Source organism: Mustela erminea, chromosome 5, assembly GCF_009829155.1.
Source record: "Mustela erminea isolate mMusErm1 chromosome 5, mMusErm1.Pri, whole genome shotgun sequence".
NCBI classification, from domain to species: domain Eukaryota; kingdom Metazoa; phylum Chordata; class Mammalia; order Carnivora; family Mustelidae; genus Mustela; species Mustela erminea.
Window position 1 is genome coordinate 101,857,065 of NC_045618.1, and position 26,941 is coordinate 101,884,005.

A 26,941-nucleotide genomic window follows, 5' to 3' on the forward strand; every position below is an offset into this window, starting at 1 on the left:
CTTCTAGTCTCAGATGGGGCCCTCCAAAGCATCTCCTTCAGGTTAATACATTGGACTTAAACAACAAAGTGTCCTTTTTCCTCACATGAGTGAGATAATATCTTCTCTGCGTGGTGTTCTGTCCTCTATGCTTCTCACCTCTCATGTTCTAGTTAAGTGGGAGTAGAAACTAAATGGGAACAAAAGAGACCTGTAATAGAGGGAGGAGGCTGATTTATGTAGTCGTAAAGAAGAGAAAAAAAAAATGAAAAATGTGTTACATAGACACAGTGGGTAGGAGTCTGCCTGAAGGTGATTTTGGCAGTACTGACAGTTTTTTAGCTATATACTTCCTGTTACTATTTTAGATCTTTCTTTCTCTCTTTCTTTCTTTCTTTTCAGTGCGAAAATGTGTTTTTATTAAAGCACAAGGATAGGACCCAGTACAGAAGGAGCTGCTACCATTTAAAATTTCTATCAGATTTCCTATCTTTTTTAAAGATTTATTTATTTATTTTAGAGAGAGAGAGAAAAAAAGAGAGTGGCGGGCAAAGGGAGAGAGAGAGAGATTCTCAAGCAGACTCCCTACTTTGTGTAGAGTCCTCACGGGGCTCCATCCCAGGACCCTGAGATCATGACCTGAGCTGAAATCAAGAGTCAGCTGCTTAATCGACTGAGCACCCAGGAACACCAGATTGTTTCCTTTTTAAAGCAAACAGTTGGAGAATATCAAATGGAACTAAAGGGCTGCATTGGAGAAAGTGTAATTTCAAACACAAACACGTATACAGTGATTTAATACATTGAATGAAGTGAAGGTTCAAGTACAGTTCCTCGAACCTGACAAAACCAAGTGATCTGGAGTCAGAAACAAATCTAGAAAAAGACATGTTTTGGGGATACCACTCCTCTCTCACACATCAACCTATGAGATCATTGTATCATGAGACATTTCAAGAAGGAATAATATTTACAGACATTTTGTAAACACCTGCAGTGGAAAAATCTTTTGTCAGATTAATGAAGGACATTGATAGACACCTAAGAGTCACAAGGAGTAAGAGGCAAATGGCTCTTATTGGCTAGGGCTGCCGAAAGCCCCAGGTGTGTGTGCGTGCGTGAACGCACGTGTGTGTATAAAAATAACTTGCAGCAAAAGCACAAATTCTCTTTCCTTTACTATAGCATATGTGTGAGGTAGTGGGGGCAGCAAAGAGTGCCTTGATTTCACTGCATTGTGGTAGAAAGTTCTTGGATTTCAGAGCCACAGCAACATGGATTTATACCCAAGTTCCGCTTCGTAGGAGCTCACTATGAGGTCTGTTGAAGGAAATATAAAGTATGGTTTGGGATTATCCTCAGCTGAAATATAAAACACCCAACCAAATGTGGCTTATGCAATAAAGGCATTAAAAATCACTTAAAAAGAAATCTGAAGATAAGCTATTGTAGAACCAATGAGAAGTTTATCAATGTCATCAGGGGTCCAAGCTGTATTTTCATTTATTTATTTACTTTTTCTTTACCAACTTGAGTATATTGTTTTTTCATTATTAAGCTGGTCAAATCATGGTCCCAAGATGGACACCTTACATAAAAAATAATGCCTCAGATAATCATATCTAGAGCAGAAAGGCAATAGGACTCTCTCTTCAAAAAGCTCCATATTGTATATGGAAGAAAGTTCCCTGGTTCACTTTCCCTGTCTCATTGGCCAGAATTGAGTTGTATCTGGTCCCACCCACTGGTGATTCAGTGTGGGAAGGGGGTTGGAACCTATTTTCTCTGCTGAGATCTGTTAGCAGGTAACTCTGTCTGCTACAGAGTTATCTACCTTACAGGGCAGTAGAAAGCATTAGAGAGAATATGTGTAAAGTTGTTAGCACTTTGTCCATCTCAGACACCTATTAAATGATCATTATTATTGCAACTGTTTTTAAACAATTAGTACTTTTTCTACAACCTGTTATTTTCCGAAAGAACATTTGAATGTACATAGTTGTAATCAGTATATAGGATTCTAGACACTGCTTTTATTTATTTTATCAAAGTTGGAGGTATGGCCAGTGATCAAATCCTTGCCAGTGGAATGAAGGCATATGTGATGTACTTCACTTCTGAAACTGATCCAAGAAACCTCTGAAATCCCCTCCTCTCTTTTTTCCTGGATGCATAGGCCCTAGTTGACCTTGTGGTAAAGATGGGAAACACTGCAATTGCCCTGGATCCTGAATGGATGTGTGGAGCCGAACCTCTCCTTCCCTCTCACCCTCTACTGCTTGGAACTGACCTGAATAAGAAACATATTCCAAAATGTCAAGCTAGTATGGATTTTGGAATTGTTAGAGCTGTTGTTACCACAATGAATATAGAAATTGTTATCTCGAAATGGTAGCTACTACAATGAATAAGGCATTAATCTACTTTTATTTATATTTGCTCTCTGGAGCATAACGTTTCAGAATCAAAGAATGACGGTGACGATAAAAAAGAACTTATCTCAATGAAAAGCATCAAAACAGTGGAGATAAAAAATTAATATGCATCCAGGAAGAAAATAAAACCACAAATCCAAATTGCTTAGAATGATCCATAATTAATGTTAATATAAATCAATTAATAAAAAGCATTTGCCATAGGGATTTCTTTTTTTTTTTTTTTAAAGATTTTATTTATTTATCAGAGAGAGAGAGAGAGCGAGCACAGGCAGACAGAACGGCAGGCAGAGGCAGAGGGAGAAGCAGGCTCCCTGCTGAGCAAGGAGCCTGATGTGGGACTCGATCCCAGGACGCTGGGATCATGACCTGAGCTGAAGGCAGCTGCTTAACCAACTGAGCCACCCAGGCGTCCCTGCCATAGGGATTTCTAAGCAACACATATATTTAACCATTTAAGTTCAAGGCTATCAATTAAGTAATAAGTTAATAAATTATGTTTGAATCCTGCTGGAGGGTTTCTTATTTAAAATATCACAGTGCTGCATGGCTGGGGCACATTGTAGCCATGTGGGCAACCGATACAAGATATACAACTCCTTTTAGTAACTGGTCTGTATCTCCAGACTTAATGCCCTGAAGCCATAGTTTAAACATATTCTAGCAGAATAGATTGCTTTAATAGAGAACGCTGGGTAATTGGGAGTGTTTGGGAGACCAGTTTGATTCTGGGTCTATTAGGCAACTCCGAACTTGGTGGAAAAATAGTGGCAGAGACTAATCCATTGATTTTTGTTCCCGGGAGGCATACCATGGAGGGACGGCTAGGGAAACTCAGGTTGTTAGGAAACTCATTTTGGGAGGGGGTTGCCTGAATCTCTTGGTGTATAATTAATTAATCAGACTCAACAGCTCTGAGCCTGCCAGGTAATTGCCAACCATTCAATGAGGAACAATAGATTAAGATATAACTCCATGCCTGACTCCATAGTAAGCACCATTATGATGATGATTTTTTAAAAGATTTTATTTATTTGTCAGAGAGAGAGAGAGAGAACACAAGCAGGGGGAGTAGCAGGCAGAGGGAGAAGCAGACTCCCCACTGAGCAGGGAGCCAGATGTAGGACTTGATCCCAGGACCCTAGAATCATGACCTGAGCCGAAGGTAGATGCTTAACCGACACAGCCACCCAAGCATCCCACCGTTATGATGGTTATTGTGATAACCAGGCCACTGGACTTTTCCAGTTACTTTGACTTTCAGCTTCTGGTAGCTGGGAGCCAAACCTGAGTTTAAGTTCTGTTCCCTGCTAGGCAGGTCTGGTGGGCCCTGCCTTGGTCTCAATAAGGAACTGAGAAGGTAGCTGGAAAAGTTGTGGGAAGAGCACCACACACTTGAATTTGATGCAGGAACAGTGTTCTCAAGGACACGAACTGCAGCTGTATTTGTTTTGTGAAAAACATCTGATACAACTTAACTCTTGTTCACTAAGGTGCTAGTTAAAAATATTGTTATATTGAATGAAATAACATTTGATAGTTGAAAAGAATGAGGTAGATCTATGTGTACTGACATTGGAACATCTCTAGGATGTGGTCTTAAGTAAAATAAACAAATTTTAAGCAACGTTTTAAAATAACATCATTATTAATGAAAAAAATTGGATATAAGGAAGGAAACCAATTCAGGCAACTTAGCCCAATTTAATAATTTAAAGTCTTTCTTCTTTCTTTTCTTTTTCTGGATAAATGACTCATCTTTCAAATTTCCTCTCTTTTCCCTTCTCTTCCCCACTGGGGTGACTATGCACATAGAAGAACTTGCCAGGTCCCAGTGGTAAGGAGGGACAGTGATTCTTGTGTCCACATGGTGCCCATGGATTGCTCTTTAGTCCTCAATGGTTTATGTACAGAAAATGCCACTTATATTTCTGGCCACTACACATCCTAACACACTTATAGCCCATCTCAGCAGCTGGAACTCATCCTCTCTTCTTTCTGCTTGCACAGGGCCCTATGTTCCTTGCTGCTGTGTTGAGTGCTGATGTCTGGCAGTGACTCTTAATTGGTCCCAAGTCAGGCATATGCACCCTTCTGCTCCAAGTTACAGCATTACCTGGCCCTATTAAGACAACTACCATAGGCTTGCCTGTGTGCACCATTCACTTTTCAAAAGTAAATGGAAATTTTTGAAATTCTGGGTAGCTTCCATATCACATGGCAGCAGAGGGAGACCCTGAATCCAGAATTTCTTTTAGTTTAACCATACTAAGCTATGATGGGGATTTCCTTTCACAGTACTATTATTAGAAGTGGAGAAAAGTCCCTCATATCCTGCCCTCACATTCTTTCTTAAGGTAATGCATCTCTTTCTCTAGGATTTTTACTAGGAGGGAAGTGGTTTTCACACATACTGTTACCACCTATTCTTCCTACAGTCCTACCTTTAAAAAAAATTAACATATAGTATATTACTAGTTTCAGGAGTGCAGGTCTGTGATTTCCCTCCTAGCCCTCTCCCCTCCAGCAACCCTCAGTCTGTTTCCTGAGATTAAAAGTCTCTTATGGTTTGTCTCCCTCTTTGGTTTCATCTTGTTTCATTTTTCCCTCCCTTTCCCTATGATCCTCTGTCTTGTTTCTCAAATTCCTCATATCAGGGAGATCATAGGATAATTGTCTTTCTCTGACTGACTTACTTTGCTTAGCATAATACCTTCTAGTTCCATCCACATCATTGCAAATGGCAAGATTTCAGGTTTTTAATGACTGTATAGTATTCCATTACACACACACACACACACACACACACACACACACACACACACCCCATATCTTCTTTATGCATTCTTCTATTGATGGACATCTAGGTTCTTTCCACAGTTTGGCTATTGTGGACACACACACACACACACACACACACACACACACACACACCCCATATCTTCTTTATGCATTCTTCTATTGATGGACATCTAGGTTCTTTCCACAGTTTGGCTATTGTGGACATTCTACAGCCATATCTTTCTCTTTTCACAGTCATTTGGCAAGAAGGAACAGGCTTTCTATTTCCTCTATATGTGTTTTAGTAAAGCATGTAATAAGGTCATGATCTAAGGCACCAAGTTCAAATCTTGGCATACTAAAGGAGACTAAAATTTTTTTTTCTTAAGACTAAAAATTTTTTTTAAATTATTTTCTTTGTCAACAGTAAAGCCTGGCTTTGATACTATTGTATTTTATCAATTTGAAGGGGATGTGATTGTCAAAATACACTCTTATTTTGTATACCAGTGAGACTGTGACACAATGCCCTGCTGATAGTTCTGTGGAAGACCCGAACTGATCATACCAGCCTTGTATTTCAGTGAAACATCTTTTTATCTACACCAAGGGATTTGGGATTCTCTTGCCTTTAATCCTAATGCTTGGCAAGTGATGAGAAATCATTTCACATGTATGTCAATAAAATAATGTAACCTAGTTTCAGTGACATGTCAACATCTTACTTTTGTAGGGCTATTACAGCACTTTGTTGTTGTTTTACAACAAAATAAAAATTGCAGTCATTCATCCAACTACAAGGTTTTGCTTCCCTTATATCAAATTTATATCTCATTGTATTGTTTTGTTCCATTCTGTATATGCAATACATTTTTTTTAACCCAATGACAAATCATAGTATAATATTTTTGAAGACTATTTAAATTGTAATTATGCTCAACCAGGGAAAAGATGATTAAGTTTGAGTGGCAAAGAGATCATGAGTTGAATCTTGAGGTGCTCTCAATTGTGGATCAGAAGCAGAGACTAGACTGAGGCAGAGACCTGACTTGGTGAGCAGCAGAAGCCCATCTTCCTTCAGAAGGAAAAAAGAGGGAAGAGGAAAACCATGGGCATTCACATGGTAACTGCCTGAGCCACTCTCACTTTCTGTCTTTCTTTAAGAGTCAGCCCCAATGTCGTGTCCTCAACAAAACTCTTCTAACCCACTAGAGATTAGGTTAGATCTTCTATTAAGTTCTATTATAGCACTTAATATAGTTAAAAAATGGCTTGTTTAACTATATACATTCTTATTAGAAAGGAAACTCTATGAGGGTCAGTCCTGCTCACCACTTGATCACTTTGCCTACCACAGTAACTGGAATGTAGTAGGCATTGAGTATTAATGTGGTGGAGGGAAGGAAGGTGGAAAGGAAGGAAGAGAAAAGAAAATATTGAAATTGCTAAAGGTGCCAATAAATAATTGATTGGAGCTGGAGAATATAGAATAAAACTTTTCAGGTTCTCTGTCTTGAGGTTTTTGGATGCTGACTCTGTCCAGATGAGGAATTAGAATCCCTCACACTTGCTAATGATATATCTGTACTGGGACAGTTGGGCTCATCCCTATGACCTATTAGTGTGTCTAGACATCTTTTTTGTTGGGATGGGGGATTAGGAAAGGCAGCCTTGGCTTTGGCAGAGGTCTGCTTAAACACGCTTTCTCCCACCAGGAAGGGTAGATTGTTGGTGCTTTGCTTATCAGTCTAAAGAGATAGTCTAAATAGATAAATGCACATGCAAAAATTGTTTATATAGTCTTATACTTTCTGCTTATCAAATCAGTTAATAAGAATACTGCAGAAATTTTTATATAATTATGGTAAGGAGAATGACCCTCTAAAGATGTTCATGTCTTAATCTCCAGAAACTGTGACTATGTTACCGTTCGTGGAAAAAGGGACTTTGCAGATGTAATTAAGATTAAGAACCTTGAGGTGGGAGATTATTTTGAATTATCCAGGTGGGTCCAATCTAATCACATGGTTCTTAAAAGACAAGACCTTCCATGACTATGGAAAAATGGTCAGAGAGATGGAACATTGCTGACTTTACAGATGAAAAAAAGTGGCCGTGAGCTAAGGATTGCAGACAGTTTCTAAAAGCTAGAGAAGACAATGACAGTGTTATTCTCCAGAGCCTCCAGAAAGGAATGTATTTTTGACATCTGGATTTTAACTCAGTGAATCCTTTGCTGGACTTCTAACCTAAGATAACCTTAGATCCCTAAGATAATACATTTGTATTATTTAAGTCATTAAATTTGCAGTAATTTGTCATACATAGTAGCAATAGAATACAAAAATAATAATGATCTAGGGGCGCCTGGATGGCTCAGTGGGTTAAAGCCTCTGCCTTCGGCTCAGGTCATGATCCCAGGGTCCTGGGATCGAGCCCCACATTGGGCTCTCTGCTCAGCAGGGAGACTGCTTCCCTTCCTCTCTTTGCTGGCCTCTCTGCCTAGTTGTGATTTCTGTCTGTCAAATAGATAAATAAAATCTTTAAAAAATAATAATGATCTATACTTAATAATTTTATGCTAAGGTACTCATAGATGTTTCAACAATGTTGTATCTGCTGTGTTTCTCGCTAAGATTCTGCCAGGGTGACTCAAATGCTGACCCTGAGACTTGGTATATTCCAGATGATCATGGAATTTACCCCAAAGTGTGACCCCTCATCAGTGGGAAATAGGAATGAATAGATTAAAACCTCAAATTCCTGTCTTCTGTTGAGAAATTTAAAGTGTGTTTCACATGCTTAGAGCCCTAGAGGAACGAGACCCTATTGCCCACAGCAGTAACACTTCCCTATTTTGCCTATTCCCTCCCTTGAGTGTTACATGGAATTAGGCAGAAATGAGCCAAATTTGGGAAGTCATGGCAGAAGCAAGGAGAAGCACACATCAGACCACTGCCGTCTAAAGCCTCAGTGTCTCCTGGTCTAGGGAGAATCACAGATAACTTTAGGGGAGAGGCTTTTCTGAGTAATCCTGGGGATGGCAATGCATTTGGTCACCCGGTGGTGCTTGACCAAGGTCTTCAGCCACAGTAAGCCTGAACAATATTAGGTTCATGCTGTGACCTCTTCCTATGAACAGGCTGGAGTCTTGAGGGAGCTCTAACCCTTGCTCACATACTCTGGGAGTCAACTAGCAGGAAAAAAGAGAAAGAGCCTCCCTGGCAGAGTAAACAGTATATGAACACTGGTGTGGGGCCTATAGTGGTTGGGAAAGTGGGTTCTGGATGAGAAGTGGAAAATGAAGTTAGAAAATCCACACTGATAATATTTGTAACTGAGCACCTAAATACATAGAGTACGCAGTAACAGACCTAAAGGGAGAAACTGGCTTAATACAATACTTGTCGGGGATTTTAACATTCCACTTGCATCAATGGATGGATCCTTCAGACAGAAAATTAACAAGAAAACAGTGGCTTTGAATAGCAATTTAGACCAGATGGATCTAACATATATAAGCAGAACATTCCATTCAAAAACAGCAGAATGCACATTCTTTTCAAATACTCATGGAACACTCTCCAGTGTAGTTCACATGTTAGGCCACATCACAAATCTCAATAAGCTTAAGAAGACTGAAATTATATCAAGCATATGACCACAATAGCATGAGACTAGAACTCAATTGCAAGAAAAAAATTCTGGAAAGATCATAAACACATGGAGGCTAATTAAAAAATGGGCAGAAGACCTGAATAGACACTGTTTTTTTCCAAGAAGACATACAGATGGCTAACAGACGCATGAAAAGATGCTCAACATCACCAGTCATCAGGGAAATACAAACAAACCACAAGTTATCACCTCAGGCCATTCAGAATGGCTAGTAACCAAAAGACAAGAAATAACAAGTGTTGGTCAGGATGTGGAAAAAGGATACCCTCTTCTACTGTTGGTGGGGATGTAGATTGGTATAGCCACAGTGGAAAACAGCATGGAATTTTCTCAAAACATTAAAAATAAAAAGTATCATACCATCCCATAATACCATCCCATAATTCCCCTTCTGTCTGTTTACCCAGAAAATGAGAACACTAATTCAAAATGATATACACACCCCTATGTTAACACAGCATTATTTACAATAGCCAAGATATGGAAGCAACTTAAGTGTCTATCCATAGATGAAAGGTATCTAGATAAATAGGTAGGTAGATAGATAGTTAGATAGATAGATAGATACATACATACATACATACCATGGAATATTACTCAGCCATAAAAAAGAACGAGGTCTTGCCATGAGACAACATAGATGGACCTAGAGGGTATTCTAAAGAGTGAAATAAGTCGAATCCATGTTATATGTTTGAAATATAGCATTGTGGGTTAATTATACTTCAATAAAAATACAAAAAAAGAAAGGGCCTATATCTCCGTATCACATTGAATATCACATTGAATATTATTATTAAAAAACAAAAAATAGGCAAAAAATATTTCTAACAACTATAGTTTATTGAGTATTTACTATGCGTAAGCACTGGGCCACGGGCTTTGAAGGTGATTGCCATTTGTTCTTCTAACCACACTACTGGTCATTTGCTTTTTGTTTGTAATCCCTTCCCTCCCTTCCCCTGGCTCCACATAGTATCGAAGGAGATTACAATTCCCAGGTTTCATTGCCAACTGGCAGCCAGTCAGATTGTTCAAAAGAAGACCCTGGTGAGGGAGTGGAAAGGAGGGACAGGGAAATCAGGATATTTCTCTGTCTCACCATATCTGATCATTGACTACAGCTGCATCTCCTCTCTGGCCCCAGCTCTATCTTCTAGCTTGCTCCCCTGTTCGGTGTGACGGTCAGGCACTCCAGGGTGAGGTGGGATCCTATGCTCCAGTATATGGTCCTTCACTCCCAGGAGTGGTAGTTGCTTTCCATTATTGCCAACCTCTGGGTTGCCTTACCATTCCCTGCTTGACCGCAGCCCTTCCCTCACCTGTTTATTCCGAGTGCCTCATTACTTTTCCTCTTGTTCAAAATAGTAGAGTGGTTTCTGTCTTCCCTTGACTGCCACAAGCTCCAAGGGAGGTAGGCACTACTGAGAATCCATTTGAGGACTGAGGCAGCTGAGGCTTGGGAGAAAGTTAAGGGACAGGCTTCAAGTCTCACTGCTAGTGAGTGGGGTAGTGCAAGCTGTGCCAGCTGGGAAATGGACTTGGATCCCAGGAATTGCACTTGATTACACAAGAAGTGGAGATCAGCAAAGGCTGTACTCAGAAGAATGACATAAGCAGAACTGTCTTTTAGAGAAGGCACTGGAAGCATGTCTTCCATCTCTAACATGTTGCTTATTCCAAAAAAACTACCCAGTTTCCACACAGATCTAAGTTGCAAAAAGGCACGACAGACCTTGATTGATATTGTCTATATGTTCTGGTTCTCTTCATTGTATGCTGTATTTTTCTGCAGGTTTACTAAGAATCATTTCACTAATAAAAAGTTTTCTGTGCATCAACTCCAACTATCACTACCTGACCAGTCGAAGTCTTTTTGTTAACAGTTTTCAAGTCTCTGTGGGTTCTGTGATAATCTGTAAGTACTTCTTTCCTTGAGGTTCTTTGGGCCAAAGAGTGTGCCAAATATACAAAATGAATGTATAAGACAGAAATTATTCATGAGAATGTACAATTTACTCTACACATTTACAAAAATAAATGAGGCAAAACTTAACGTTTTAATACTGACTTATGCCCTCCAGGTATGCCTGGGTTACCAATTAATTTAATTATTAAAGATTAAGCTGTATTTGCCAATCTTAGTGTATTTTCCTGTGGAAACATTATTTTTTTAATATGTTCAAGTTCGGCTGGTGAAAAATGTCTTTTTCTGCTATAAAGTCTCTACATATTAACATTCCATAGTTCTTTATTAATTTGGATAAAAACTAGGCTCAGGTATGAGCATCATAGACTATCTTTACAATTCTAGCACTTTCTTTTGTGTCCCTCACCTCTTTTCTAGCTTTCTACCTTTCTAAACTGGCATAGGATTGTACAAAATACAGGTACTGATTAATGGTAAAAATTGTAAAAAAATAAGTAATCTATAATCTCTTACTGTTAACATGAAATTTTACTTTTGCAATTTATTTTTTTAGGGAAGGGTCTTGTCATTCCATGAAAAGGTGCATGTATGACGATTAAGAACATGGATTCTGGAGGCTAGCTGTGAATCCAGACTACCTACTTGCTAAAAATTTGTGGTTTGACTTGGTATAAATCACTTAACTTCTCTATGCCTCAGTTCCACTGTATGTAAAATGGAAAATAATATCTACATCATAGGGTTATTATGAACATGAAATGAGTTTAACAGTTTTGAAACATTGAGACTTGTGCCCAGCACAATCAACATTAGTTATTACTATAAACTATTATGTGAGTCAGTCCATGGTTTGGCATGGAAAATTTTTATTCCCACCATATATGGTAGGAGCATTACTATATTTGTGGGAGGAGTAAAGACAATACATTTCCCACCCCTTAACTGGTAATATTAAACCATTTAAGCTTCATTGTAGTGAATTCCAGTGTCAATCATTTTTCCTGCAATCGGTTGCTCTTGTGTTCTATGTCCTTGGTGATTGTTAATGTCACAAAGGCAAGTCTTCAAATTTGGAGTAAAAGAGAGGATGAGGAAGGGGTCAGAGACAGTACTGTGGCAGTTGAGGAAGGGCTGCTGGGGACCTCCTGTGGGATATTTGCTCCAGGGCTGATTTTCTGGCGGTCCTCTTCCCTCCCTCCCAATGGCTTCGGAGACAGGGCTGCCTGTTTCCATCCGCTCTGGCTCTACCTACTACTCCTCATCAGGGTTTCTTTGTGGCAGTCGAACACGAAACACAATACAGTTGACAGGTTCTCTGTATTCCGCTGAGGCAGGCACATATTCACTTTCGGAATTTCTAAATTTAGGAATACTTCCTGATAATAGAGGAAAAGCACGAGTTAAAGTAGAACTTGTGTCTCCCCTCTTGCTCTCTCTCTCCTGTCTGGGATTCCCTCCTCACTTCATGGCTACTGTGGCTGCTCTAAGTTCTGTCCTTTGGCTCCTTACACAGCAAGATGGCAGGTTTTCTGTTGCAGTTTTACCCGTCCCACAAGGATCTGATTGGTGCCTCTTCTTTAGCTAGAAATTGTAAAAATGAAAAACTCACTTGGTACAAGTCTCTTCTTCCAAGTGCTGACTCTCCTTCAGAATGTGCCTACTTTTGGTCACTCTTTTGGTGTCTACAGATAGTTGTTTTTATAATTTATCTAGAGTTTAGAGTCATTATTTCTGAAATGGTTGGTATGATAGAAATTTACTTGTCCATTAACAGACATGTTGGGGGTATAGCTCATTTGACTGCATTAACAGACATGTAACCCCAGTATATGATCTAAAATTAACATTCACGGAGTCCTTTATTTCATTTACTATATTTTTTCAGTTGTAGAATTTCTTAGTTTTTAAAAAAATAGTTGTATTTATCTGTTAAAATTCTCCTTCATGTGTTTTGATTCCCTGAATATAGTAATCATAATTACTATAAAGTTTGTTTGTGATACTTCCCTTCTCTAGGTTCATTATAGGTCTGCCTTTTTTTTTTTAATGAAATCACAAATTCACCATCAATTAAATATTCAAGACCAGACATGAAAAAGAAGATAAATTCATTTCTTGATTCCATTCATCTTGCTACCTACAGCTCCATTTCTTTGTTTCTCTTTGCCACAGTGTCTTAGAAAGAATTGTTTATTCTTAACTTTTCCCTAATTATCTTCATCCATTTTTTCTCTCAACCTCAGTCTGAGCCATCCTTCTTTCTGTGCTCTCCACAAAAACTCTTTATATGCCCTTCGTGGCCTCCACATTGCTAAATACAATGGTTAGTTGTTAGTCCTAATATTTTTGACCTTTTGGTTGATTATTTACTTCTTCTTGATACATTTCCTCACTTGGCTACCAGAACACTGCTCACTCACTGGTTGCTCCTTTTCTTTCCCTTTTATTGCTTTTCTTAATCTATCTTTCTTTTCTTTCTCTCTCTCTCTTTCTTCCTTCCTTCCTTGCTTTCTTCTCTCCTTCCTTCCTTCTTCCCTCCCTCCTCCTTCTCTCTCTTCTTTTCTTCCCTTCTTTCCTTACTCCCGCCCTCCATCTCACCCTTTCCTCCTCCTTCCTCCTTTCTCTTCCTTTTCTTTCTTTCCTTCCTTCCTTCCTTCCTTCCTTCCTTTTCTCCCTTCCTCCCAGCTTTTCTGTCTTGGATTGACCCACCGCTAAATTCTTCCTCTTCTCTTTAGCTCACTGACTCCCTTTGTGACCTCCACCTGCCTCATAGTTTTAAATTCCACCTATATATTATAATTCTAAAAATTATATCTCCAGCCTTGACCATTCTTTCAAATTCCAGACTTCTATATTCAACTCGCTACTTGGTATCTATATATGTGTGATTGCATATACTCGGTGATGAGTAACCCAAGGGGGTGTTCAGAATTTGGGTTTTATATACTTAACATAGTAGGAGGAGGGAAAAGGGGAGAAAAGGTTCCTATGGGAAGAGCAAATAGATTCCTTTAGGAAAGACAAATGGGTTTTAGGAGAACAAATGAGAGAAAAGAAAGTTTGTGATGTGATGTTTGTTTATGCAGGTGTCAGTGGTCTTTCTGTCTTCTTCATGACCCTAAAACTCTCCTGGAAAGATTTATGGTAGGTTCACTCTTGGTCTCTCTCCTGGGAACAGATCTATCCTGAAAAGGGAATTTATAACAGTCTTGTTTCTCAAAAGTTTCTGCTTTTAGTCAAATAACTAAAGCTCCAAGAAGGCTTCTTTCTGCATTTGTTGAATCTCAAATGTTTTTTTAATCTTAAAATAATCTTTATATCACTTCTGGGAGGATGAGTGAGTCCCCACAAAATGTTTACTCAACTACTCAAACTCTCAGATGCTAGTTTTGGAAACTGAAAATTTAGAAAACATCCCCAAATGTTACACTACTCTCTCAGCTTTCCTCCTCTCTTGGATTTTGATTTTATAGTCCTCTCTATCTAGAGAAATCTCCAATGCCTTTCAGTGGATTTTAAAAAAATATTTTTATTTATTCATTTGACAGAGAGAGATCACAAATAGGCAGAGAGGCAGGCAGAGAGAGAAGTGGGAAAACAGGCTCCCCACCGAGCAGAGAGCCCAGTGCGGGACTTGATCCCAGGACCCTGAGATCATGATGTGAGGTGAAGACAGAGGCTTAACCCACGAGCCACCTAGGCGTCCCATTTTCAGTGGATTTCTTAAAAAAAAAGATTTTATTTTTTATTTTATTTATTTATTTGAGAGAGACAGAGAAAGAGGGAGCATGAGCTGAGAGAGGCAGAAGCAGACTCCCTGCTGAGCAGGGAGTTCGATGCAGGACTTTGAGATCATGACCTGAGATCATGACCTGAGCTCACTTGAGCCAAAAGCAGATGCTTAACTGACTAAGCCACCAGGTGCCCCAGCCTTTCAGTCGATTAAAAACAAACAAAACAAAACAAAACAGAATAAAAAAACACTTCAGGGCACTGGGTGGCTCAGTTAAGCATCCAACTCCTGATTTCAACTCAGGTCACAATCTCAGGGTTGTGAGATCCATCCCCACGTTGGGCTCCACACTGTGCATGGAGCCTGCTTAAGATTCTGTCTTTCCCTCTCCTTCTGTCCCTCCGTGTGCCCCCTCTTTCTCTCTCAAAACAAACAAACAAACAAACAAAAAACAAAACCAAAACAAAACAAAAACACTTTCGTCTAACTTTTCTAGTATTTTTAGAAGGAGGGTTGGTTTAAAATGGCCTACTCTGTCATTGCAAGAAGTAAAACAGTTTTAAGTATTGTTTGAAGGACTGAAAAAAAAAAGTGTAAGTAAGCAAGAGCTCCCAGTCCCGCTGTGCCTCTTTATATTTACAGTTGTTAGCAATCCCTCAAAGTCCACAACCTCTAATGGTTGAATATATTGTTTGTGTTCCAACCTCTGTTAGCTCCAGGCTCTATCAGTTGGAGGTAGTGTAAGTATGTCCTCCATTTTCTGCAGGAACTTATAATCAACCTCTGAGTGTAGGGTTACAGGACAAGCGATAGGACTTGTGAAACAACTTCGTAGCCCTTGCTGCGGATGAACAAGCCAGTCAGGCAATAGACTGTGGGAGATTAGCAAACACTTCTCTTGACCATTTCACAAGACAAACCTTACTCCACCTATGCCTCTGCTTTGCTCTCACTCCTCTGTTGAACTCTGGTGTCTACAAGGCTTTAGATGCTTAATATATTTGAGCTTTATACAATCCTTTAACTTGACCATTCTCGTAAAATAAACAATGAATTCTGGTACGCTGAAAAGAAATTTAAAAAATAAAAAATAAAAAAAAATTCTTTCTTCCTACATGTGGACCACGTATCATGGAGATATTTTGTATATATCATTTTGGAAGTTATTAGTGTTTGTCATAAGAAGGTCTATTTTATGATTTATTCCATTTGTTATTTTTGAGTATGTACTGGAAGCTGATGGCTTTGAAAAACTTACCTTTCTCATACAACTGCACTTTTAAAATGACATTTGCCCAGGGAAATGATTTCCGTTTTAATTACTCTGAAGACTTCTCTATTGATATTATCAGCTAAATTGTTAAAAATTAAGTAGACAATATAATTATCTACGTAGATATGACATTTTTCAATGGATTTTTTTAGTCTGTATCTGGTCTGCTTTCTTTTCTACACATTACACAAATAATTTCAGATTTCAAAGTTATCTAACAATTTTTTAAAATTTTATTTTTATTTATTTGACAGACAGAGATCACAAGTAGGCAGAGAGGCAGGCAGAGAGAGAGGAGGAAGCAGGATCTCCGCTGAGCAGAGAGCCCGATGCGGGACTTCATCCCAGGACCCTGGGATCATGACCTGAGCCGAAGGCAGAGGCTTTTACCCGGTGAGCCACCCAGGTGCCCCTTATCTAACAATTTCTAAATGTTGAATAACTTATGTTATAACATAGTCCCTTAAAGGAAAATGGGAAGTTTTCCAGTACATTACACAAAATCTTTATTTCAATAGAAAAAAATGACAACTAATATTTATTGCTGGCCATGTTCCACTTCTTGCCTTTGGTTATACTTTTGGTTTTGACTCATTCCTTGTGAGTTGAAGGAATCCCCTAGGACGTAGAATGATCCCGGGTATGTGTTGCTTGTAAATATTCCTTTGGTTTAATGATATGCTTCAAATAAGGTAATGTCTTAAATGTGTTCTGCTTACTAATGGCCTTTCATTTTGTTAAGTTTATGATGAATACTTTAAATTTACCATTGTTTTAAATGTTTTACCTGCATTATTCTATTTTATTTGAATTATTATTTATTTCATTTTGTAAAGGAAGAAATAGATTTATAGATAAGTGTGTTGTTTAATAAAGATAAGAGGTCATAACTGGGAAATAGTGGAAGAGGGGCTAAAGCCTAGATATTTTAATCTCTGAAGCCTTAATATCTATGTTATACTACAATTTCTTAAAAATAGAACTTCACCTTTGTGTTTTACTATCACCAGCATAAATGCACACATATGCACGTGCACACATGCACAAACACACACAAAGTTGCAAGAAACAGTAAGGGAATTGTAAGTAAAACACAGATCCATATTGGAAGTATTACAACATCAAAGAGGAGAAGAGAACTGGCAAAAAGATTGAGAATACACCTACAATTTCAGAGAGTCCAAAACCAGATGAAGATTTCAGCAAGATTAGTATTAACTACAACATAGTAGATTTAAGAGTTACATGAATATCTCAATAAAGCTGGAAAGAACTGAAGTAGTTGCTATAAGAAAGGTATATATAATATATATAGTAATGCTCAAAGACTGTTCAGAGCTTGAAAGCATAATAAAGGAATAAAAGTGTCATTGAAAGCTGTAAAGAGTATAATTCATTCAGAACAAAGATTAAGTTATAATATATGTGTAAAGGAATAGCAAATCACAACTGAGATGTACAAAAATAATGCAAAAAAGAAATTGATATATTCATATAACAACCCTTTAGTGAGTACTTACAACTAAGTACTAGGTACTTGAGATACCTCAGTGAACAAAACAGCTAAGGCTGTTTACCTGTGGAGCTTACATTCTTCAGAGAGAAGACAGTTGATAAACAATTTAAAAATATGTATATTAAATATTAGGTGATAATAAGTGATCTGGGGAAAAGGGTCATGATAAGGAAAATAGATTATCCTTGGGATAGGGGTGAAGCTGATATTTTATACAGGGTGGTCAGGAAAGCCTTTGTTGATAATGTGATCTTTGAACAGAAACCTGAAGGAAGTGAGGGATCAAGCCATGTGGACATTGAGAGAAGAACATTTTAGCTGAAGAGATTATGAAGTACAAAGCTTGTGAGGTTGGAGCATGTTGAACATGAAGGGGAAGTTAGTTCTGAAGGTTGTGGGGATAATTACAGGAAGAAAGATGAGGGAGATTCTAGAGATATATCATGTAGGGTTTTGAGGTCATTATAAGGCTTTTACTATGATGATGATGGCATGCCTTTGGAGGGTTTTGAGCAGAGGAATATCAGAATCTGATTTATGCTTTGACAGGGTCCTTTTAGCGGCTACCATGAGGATCCATAGTAGAGGGCAAAAGAGGAAGCAGGGAGGTCATCTAAAGAGACTATTTAAAACTTCAAGAAGACAGCTATTTGGGAGGGATGGAAAGGTGGAAACAGTGATAAGTGGTGGAATTTCAGAAATGCTTGGTAATAGATTGCATGTGGAGTATGAAAGTAAGAGAAGATCAAAGATTATTCCAAGGTTTTTTTTTTTTTTTTAGATTTATGTTTATTTATTTGAAAGAGAAAAAGAGAGAGAGGACATGTGCACAAATGTGGGGAGGGGCAGAGGGAGAGAATCTTCAAGCAGACTCCCCACTGCGTGGGGAGCTCTTCATGGGGCTTGACCTCACAACCCATGAGATCATGACCTGAGCTGAAACCAAGAGTCAGATGCTCAACCAACTGAGTCACCCAGGTGCCTCAATTATTCCAAGTTTTTTAACTAGCTCAAATGAATGAACAGATTTTCCATTTACTGAGATGAAGGAGACAATGGGAAGAACAGGTTTAGGAGTTGGATACCTATCCCCCTCTGCAAGATGGAAATTCAAGGTTAAGTCAGAGATTGAGGAAAAAAAATGTGGGAATTATATGGACTTTATGAGGTTATTAAAGGATGAGGTTATTAAGGGTTATTATAAATCGAGAGGGAAAGAGGTCCAAGGCTGCGTCTGGGGAATTCTAACATATGGAGGTCAAAGAAAAGAAATTTCCAGCAAAGGAAACTGATGCAGTCCTCAATGAGGTAGAAAGAGAACCAAGAAAGAGTGGTGTCTTAGAAGCCAAGAGGAGAAAACAGCTATAGAACAAAGACAAAAATCAACGGACCGAATGCTGTTGAGGTTGAGTAAAATGTGGTCTGAGACTTATCATCATTGCTCACCTTGACAAGATCCTGGCTGGGGTGGTTTCAAGACTGAATGATAGAAGAGGAGGTGGAGACAGTGAGTATAGGTAACTTCTTCAAGAAGTTTTCATGAAACAGAGAGCATAGTATGAAACAGAGAGCATAGTATGTAACTAGAGGAGGAAGTGAGGCCACATTTTTCTTTTTATAATGGGAAATATTATAGCATATTTATGGGAGTGATCTAGTAATGAATAAACATTTGCTGATGTAAAAGCAAGAGGAAACATTTCCTTATTTGATGTCTTTAGGTGGGTGAAAGGAGATTTGACCTGGTGCAAAAGTGAGCCTTAGCTGTGAACTAAGGGTTGCCTAGCAAGGACCATGTCTAATCCCTCTGCAGAAATAGGAAGAAAGTCAGAGTCAGGAGAGATATGGTGATGAAATCATATGGCAGTTCTCACAATAAAGTTTCTCACTGAGGGGCATCTAAGTGGCTCAGCCGGTTAAGCATCTCCCTTCAGGTCAGGTCCTGATTCCAGAGTCCTGGGATGGAGCCTCACATCAGGTTCCTTACTCAGCAGGGAGCCTGCTTCTCCATCTCCCTCTGCCTGCCACTGTCCATGCTTGTACTCTGTCTCTCTCTCTCAATCTGTCAAATAAATAAATAAAATCTTAAAAAAAAGTTTCTCACTGAAATGGGTAGCAAGTTCATGAACTGATTACATAGAGAGGGAAGGAAGTTAAAGAGGAGAAGGTGTAACCACTTGAGTAGGAAGTGCAGTAGGGTTCTCCAGAAGCACTACCGGCCTACTTGAGGTTGGGTATTAGGAATTTCTTCTTCTTTCTTTTAACAGCCTACAGCACTTAGCATTCTCAAGCAGTCTCCCATCCAAGTACAAACCAGGCTTGACCCTGCTTACCTTCTGAGATCAGATGGGATCAGGTGTATTCAGGGTGGTACGGCCGTAGACAACAATTTAAACTGAGACTAGTCAACATATTTATGTGTTCTTCACCTACGTTCAGCTACAGGTACAGTGAGTTGGATATATTTACGGTTGGATTTTACTAAATGTGATGGTTAATTTTATGTGTCAGCTTGGCTGGTCTAAGGATACACAGATAGCTGGTAAAATACTTCTGGTTGTGCCTATGAGGGTATTTCCAGAACAGACTAGCACATGAATTGATGAATCCCAATGCAAATGGCTTCATCTAATGTGCTGAAGGTCTGAATGGAACAAGAAGGCAGGTAAAGCTTGAATTCACTCTCTTTCTGCTTGAGCTGAGAGATCCATCTTTTCCTACCCTCAGACATCAATGCTCCTGGTTCTTGGGCTTTTGGACTCAGATGAGGACTTATCCAATAGCACCCTGATTCTTAGGTCTTTGGATTTGAATTGAATTACACCACCAGTTTTCATAGTTCTTCAACTTGCAGATGGTAGATTGTGGGACTCACTGGCCTCTATAACTGCATGAGCCAATTCCTATACTAAATCTCTTTTTACATATCCCTCTATACATATCCTATTGGTTCTTTTTCTCTGGAGAACCTTGACTAATACACTATGAGGGAAAGAGGGACAAGCTGGTTGAGGGTGTATGATTAGGGGTGATTAATATAATGGTCCATGGCACTAAGCTAGTTAAGGGGGGGGGGTAGTGAAACAGTGTAGTTATGGATAAAAACATAGTCTAGGGCATGTCCTGAGCATGTGTGACTGAGGTAGAGTAGAAAACAAGATTGGGAAGTATAAGCTAAGAAATCGAAAAGCCTCTGATTGGAAGAACATAAATACTGAAATTGTTAAGTAATAAATATGTCAAGAAGAGTATAGGAGAAATTGATAGTGGCGAGGTAATAATATTCTTCAAGGCATGCGAGGGAAGTTCCAGGGGTCTGTGATGGCTAAACAAAGAGGAATAGAGGGTAGTAAAATCTGAGGGCATAATTTTCAAGACAAGATTTTTTTTTTAAAGATTTAGTTTATTTATTTGACAGAGAGAGAGAGAGAGAGACAGTGAGAGAGGGAACACAAGCAGGAGGAGTGGGAGAGGGAGAAGCAGGCTTCCTGCTGAGCAGGGAGCCTGATTCGGGGCTTGATCCGAGGACTCCAGGATCAGGTCCTGAGCTGAAGGCAGTTGCTTAATGAATGAGCCACCCAGGCATCCAAGACAAGTTTTGTTTGTTTGTTTGTTTGTTTGTTTAGGAAGAAGGAAAGGATAATATTTTAGAAGTGGCTCTCAGGAGCAGGCAGCACTCCACTGTCTACACTCCAGTATAGACTGAAACGATCTAAGCTCCATTGTAGTCAGTGTTCCATCTTACTCCAGACTCAGGTACAAGGGCTGTGGGAAATGAAAACAGCCACCACTGGGGGAGGTGGGGCGATGCTAAAAGGAACAAGGTATTCTCAGGAAAGAGCCAGTTTCAATTAGAACAACAGGTGAAGAGAGCTCTGGCCATATTTGGACAATTCACTAGCAGGGCTCTTGAATCTTACAGTTTCTTTGTTGGAAGAGTTTTAATTATGGGTTCAATTTCTTTAGTAGATACAGGGCTATTCAGATTTTTAATTTCTTTTTGTGTTGACTTGTAACTTGTATTTTTCAGGAAATTTGTCCATTTTACCAGATTTTTTCAGATAAAATTATTATTTGATTATTGACATCAATTGTTTACTATAGCTTCTTACTATCTTTATAGTGTTTATACATTTTAAAAAAATATTTATTTATTTACGTAATCTCTACACCCAGTGTGGAGCTTGCACTCATGACCCCAAGACTGAGAGTCACATGCACCTCTAACTGAGTAAGCCAGGCACCCTAGTGTTTGTAGATTTAATAGTGATATTTCCCTTTTCATTCGTTTTATTGGTAATTTGTGTTTTTTCTTTACTTGATCAGTCTTGCTAACAGTTTATCAATTTGATTAATCTTCTCAAAGACCTAACTTTTGTCTTTGTTAATTGTCTCATTACATAGTTGTTTTTTCCTTCACTGTTTTGCTCCAATTTTCTTTTTTCTACTTTGTTTGGGTTTACTTTGCTATTCTTTTTCTTGATTTAGAAGTTATAGCACAGATTTTCAACCTTCTTTCTTTTCTCATAAATGTGTTTAGAGCTATAAATTTTCTGCTTAGCATGTGTTTAGTTGCATTCTATATGTTTTGATATATCATGCTTTCATTGTTCTTCTGATCAAAATATTATCTAATTTCACTCATAACTTTTTGTTTAACTCAGTGGTGATTTAGAAGTATGTTACTTTATTTCTGAACATTTGGAGCTTTTATAGTTGTCTTTCTGTTACTGAGTTGTAACTTAATTTCCTAAGGTCAGAGAACATATACTATATGTTGTGAATCCTCTTGTTATTTTTGCATGGTGTCTTTTCATGAGCTGATTTGAGACACATCTTACAAGTAGAAGCCACACAGTTTAGGAATGGTTTGGTTGGTGGATGGTGAGACAAAGGAGTCAACTCTATAAAAGTGATGTTTTTTGGTTTATATGGTTCTTGGCACTTTCTATCTTATGTCAGAATTATTTAGGACTCTATGAGTGAGAGTTAGTGTTTCCAAAACTCATTTGGCCATGACATTTTCAGAATACTTCAGAAAAATCTAAACTAGACCTTCTCTTTTACTATAGGGAGGACATCCTACATTAATAGTTCATATGTTAAATTCCATAGTTATGGAAACCTTCCTTTAAGGCAATTTGCTTTTTCCTATAGGTTAGAGTTTATATCTGCTTTTTTTTTTCTTTGTGGCCCTTCACTTCATATACTACACATATAGTAGATATTTATTGAATGAATGTGTTTGCTAACATAAGGTCAGGAAGATATTGGAGCAGCCAGTAAGTAGAATTTAATATTTAGAATTTTGGTTTACCTTATAAAGTTGCTGAGATAGAACAAAAGGCCAAACATGAAGTGGAATAAATATAGAAAACCCTATTGGAAAAAAATTCAACCAAGTAAATTTGAAAATCTAACTGACTTTATTAAATGATTCATGGATTCAGCATTCCCATCTAGCCACATAAGGTCATCATCAGCCTTGTGGCAGGGGAAGGTTTCAACCTATCTGGAAAACATGCATACAAAAACAGGAACATATTGGTAACCCCTACTAAGTGGCAATTGAATAAAGTCCAGCTGCAGGTGTTCAAAGGGTCCAGAGGGAGGACATGTGAGGCCTCTAGGGACAAAAATAATTTTTCTAGGATTATGGACCTGACAGGTCAAAAGTGCCTGTAGACTGTTTTTATAATTTTATAGAAATCTCTCCACCAATGTCTATTCATAATTTGAGTCACTTTAAATGCCCTGTGGTGGGTGAAGGAATGCAAAACCAGACATATGGAGTTCCTGAGGGAGTAGAACCAAGCAGCCATCTTGGGTTTCCCATAGCCCTGACTACTCTTTTATTTCCCCCAGGTGTTTTAAGGGTTTTCATTAAGAATATGCTTTTCAAAGTAGCCACATATGAAAGTACATTTAGTATTTTTTAAGGAAATTAGCATTAAATATTTTTATCCTGAAAGCACATTTGAGAGAGAATATATTTGATACAAAATGGAAGACCAAAGACTTGACTTTATTCACACATTTGTTTATGGAAGACTAAATTATGCATAGTAAATTGGCATAATGAAGTCACATGGTAATTTGAAATTAATTATCACTTAGACGTACTGGTTAAACTTTGTCTTCCCTCTCTGTGAAAGAAAGAAAGAAAGGAAAGAGAGGTACGTTTTCGTTTTTAGCAAAGTCAAGAATACATAAAGAAAGGGCTTTGCATACTCTTAAGACCACAAAACTACTAATGTAGAAGTAGCATATATAGACAAACATTGCTTGGGCTAATACAAAAGAGTTCCTAGGTTAATAAGTGAATATACTGTTTTTTGTTGTATTTAAAAAAAAATTTATTCCTTTTAAGTAGGCTTCATGCCCAACATGGGGTTCAAACTCAAGACCCTGAGATCAAGAGTTATATGCTCTACTGAATGAGCCAGCCAGATGCCCAAGTGAATGTATTTTTTAAAAAGCATATATTGGTATATAAATGAAACTTGAAGGATATATAAGATCAAAATAACATGACTTTTTTGACAGAGAAAAGAAGGGTTATTTCAGGATAGTGAAATAACATTGACTAGGATTTTGATATAAGAAGTCCCATATGACAGTCCTTTTGTTTACCTACCTTAATTTACAATGCAGGAGTAGATGGTTGTCATGTTGGGAGGAAATCAGGATGGTGAAAGTCCGACAGTGAAAGGCCTTTTTTTATTGCAGAAGCAGAGTGAACTTCATCTACAAGTGCCACAATCTTACAGTATAAAGAAAGCTTAGTTATTACTTATTTGACTTCCCATGTAATTTATATATCAAGTATAAAGAAAACTGAGTTATTACTTATTTGACAATATTTCCCACATAATTTCCATATCAAATAAGCCTCATTAGTTAACAAATCCCATGAAATATTCCAGATCAAAAAGGTCTCATTTACAATTTGATTTTGGGAAGTTTGTCAAAAATACAAAAAAAGGTTTTAAAGCACTTGCCTAAATATTATCACAGATCATTATGAAATTTAATACTTAAAAGGTAAAAAAATTTTCACAATCTTATCAAAAGCAAATCAAAAGTTTGTGAAACTTTGTCCTTTTAACAGAGAGAAAACCAAATTCTAATTTTGTACCAGCTTACTTTTTATATTACAACTCATTCTTAAATGGATTCATTTTAATCTTAGCCAGCTTGACCACACATCAAAATTCCTTTTCAAAGATTCCTTGCCACAAACCTTTTACAACTTTCTTTCCCACATTCTGATTTTGTCCTATGTTTTTCCTCTCTCTCTCTCTCTTTTTTTTTTTAAGATTTATTTATTTATTTTGGAAAGAGAGAGTGCTCACACACATGAGCAGGGGGAGGGGCAGAGGGAGACAAGCAGACCCCACTGTGTGGGGAGCATAAGTGGGCTCCATATGATACCACGTCCCGAGATCATGACCTGAGTGGAAATCAAGAGTCAGCTGCTCAACCTACTCAGGAACCCCCTACGTTTTACCCCTTTAAACAACCAGCCTCACTTTAGGATCAAATTTTTCTTTCTCTCAACAAAAAAATACATCTGCTTTTCTCATACCTTCTCTTACTGAAAACACATCCTGCTTTCCTGGCATACAGAGATGTTTCTCTTATTATTTCTAGGGTTTTAATTATGTATATTAATTAGTCTTCTTACCCTTAGGAACTTTACTTTCTAGTGAAAACTAAGAAGTAAATAATTATGAACTGTCGGATACACCTGTATACTTTAAATTTGCCCATTTATGAGTGTATTTCATGATTTCTAGAAGCATATGCCTTTTAAAATTTTCCAGTAGAGAACTAACACATCCAAGCATTTTTTTACTTCTCTGTAATAAGAAGCCAAAAGTAGAAAACTTCTGTTCAGTAATTTATGTTTCAGTATTTTATCTTTTTTGGGAAGGATCTAGATATTCAATGACTAGCCATTATGTAATTTAATTTAGCAAAACTCTAAGGTTTTTAGTTACCAAAAAAGATTTGGGGAAACTATATATGTAGACATGAATATTGCTGAAAAGTTTATTTGTAAAATTTTATCTTATTTGCATCTATTTCATTCTCTTGTTCTTGATAACTATGTTTTGATTAGTTATGAAAATCTCACAAGACATCAAACAACTAACCATCATCTTTATCTTTCTTTCTGGCAAATTCTGTAACAGAGATAATATGAGCTTATTTGACTTTCAAAAAGCCAAGGTAGCATAAAAGTATTATAATTGATGCTGACAACTCTAAAAACATGCCTGTTTTACTTAAACCAACAAATTTCAATTGGCTTTGATTTATTAAAGATTAATCCTAGAGCCCATGAATTTGAAACTTATTTGGGTTTGTTTCTATTATGTTTCTGAGAATTTAATTTATATAAGTACTAAATTTTCTTTAAGCCAATTAAATGAGCTCTCTTGGGGTACTTGGGTGGCTTAGTCAGTTAAGCATCTGCCTTCGGTTCAGGTGATGATCCCAGGGTTCTGGGATCGAGCCTGGCATCAGGCTCCTTGCTCTGCCAAGAGCCTGCTTCTCCCTCTCCTTCTGCCTCCCACTCCTTCTGCTTGTGCTCTCTCTCCCTCTCACAGTCAAATAAATAATAAAATCTTTAAAAATAAATAAATAAATAAGCTTTTAATTTTGGCAATAATACCACTCTGAGGTAGAAAACACCACACATCTATGACACATATGAACAAAGAGATAGAGAAATCTTCTAGTTATTGTTCCAAAATTTTTGTCCATGAGATTGGGTATGATAAAGCAGAACTCATTCGTTTATAAAAGAATGGCTGGACACAAGCTTTTTCTGGCAGATGGGGTAAGTTAAGGTTACCTGCTCAGATTGTTAAAGTTTTTTATTTTTTTTTTTAAACTAATATTGGGGAGAAGACATTTGAGATTTGTATTTATCCTGGACAAGTAATGTGATGGAAATTGTTGGCTAGATTTTGAGCCAGAGTGCCTCTATAGCTATTTGCATTTTTAAAAAAGCTTCTTTTTTTACTTTTGTTTTTCTTCAGTCTTAGGAATAGAGGATGATCTAGGCAAAAGTTCCCAGAGAGTATTTATAAGAACTTTGAGATAAATGGAGGAGGTTTGGGGACCGATGGAAAGGATAGGTTGGAAGATGTTGAATCCTTTCAGAGGCTGGCTGTATTTCTAGTTTTGAAAAGATTTGTAAGATAAGTTGCCTGTAGTCTCTTGAGGAACGGCTGCAACTTCGATGACGTCATTGGTTGATTTACCCATCCAACCACGCCATCCTCGACCTGCTTTTTTCCCTCTGGTATCTAGCTCTAATTTTAATTTAGAGGTGAAAGCCTTAAAAACAATGAATATCAGTTTTTGAATATCAGTTTATAATCTGGCCAACTTTGACTACAGAGATTAAAAAAAAATCTTGTCCATGTCCTCCCAGGACAAACAGCAAATTTTTCTGACAGTATTAAATAACTACCCTTGGGTGTTAGGTGAACAAGACACACTCTTTCCAAGATCCAGTCACTCCCAAAGATATTAAAACAAGGAACCAACAACCTGCACATCCTTGGTAGGCTCTTGGGTAGGTGGAAATCAAACCCTGTTA

General features: G+C 37.9%; 1 long non-coding RNA gene and 1 pseudogene across 3 annotated transcripts in view; both read right to left on the reverse strand.

The window, feature by feature from the left end:
• Positions 1-1,154: 1,154 nt before the first annotated feature.
• LOC116591399 overlaps positions 1,155-26,941 on the reverse strand; it is a 54,727-nt gene continuing 28,940 nt past the window's right edge. Inside the window, exons 3-4 of one of the 3 annotated variants that reach the window (XR_004285995.1) lie at positions 23,963-24,088; positions 1,155-1,299 (exon numbers count right to left, since the gene is read on the reverse strand). This is a non-coding gene — a long non-coding RNA (uncharacterized LOC116591399). Of the gene's footprint in view, positions 1,300-11,812; positions 12,180-23,361; positions 23,472-23,962; positions 24,089-26,941 lie in introns of those variants that run through there. The other 2 variants (XR_004285997.1, XR_004285996.1) reach the window with 2 other exon arrangements.
• Positions 19,591-19,709, reverse strand: LOC116592045 (annotated as a pseudogene).